Here is a 344-nt window from a genome sequence, read left to right as displayed (position 1 = left end):
TTGCTTTCAGCAATCAGACGCAATTTCTTCAGGAATTGCAAATCTAGTTACCTTTTAAAATGCTAAAGCTGACAGCATGCTAAAATATTAGCTAAATGCCATATTAGCCAAAATAACTGGAAATGTGTCTTAATTAGCCAAAAACACCTAACATTATGCTAATATGTTAGCTAAGCTCTAAATGAGCCCCAAAACAGCTAGTATAATGCTAAAATGTTATGTAAACTCTGAACTAGCCAAAAACTGCTAGCTTAATGCCAACATTTTAGCTTAACTCCAAATTAGCCAAAAAAACCCAGTAATATGTTATAATTGGCCAAAAACAGCTAGCATAGTGCCAAAAT

The 344-nt window shown here is 33.4% G+C and overlaps 1 protein-coding gene across 1 annotated transcript in view; it reads left to right on the top strand.

Moving 5' to 3' along the window:
* tfe3a (transcription factor binding to IGHM enhancer 3a) overlaps window positions 1-344 on the top strand; it is a 17,106-nt gene that overhangs the window by 1,304 nt on the left and 15,458 nt on the right. The window lies entirely within an intron of this gene.

This window comes from Oryzias melastigma, linkage group LG7, assembly GCF_002922805.2.
Source record: "Oryzias melastigma strain HK-1 linkage group LG7, ASM292280v2, whole genome shotgun sequence".
In the NCBI taxonomy this organism is placed as follows: domain Eukaryota; kingdom Metazoa; phylum Chordata; class Actinopteri; order Beloniformes; family Adrianichthyidae; genus Oryzias; species Oryzias melastigma.
The sequence above is the reverse complement of the archived record's forward strand: the minus strand, read 5'-3'. Positions and strand labels throughout refer to the sequence as shown.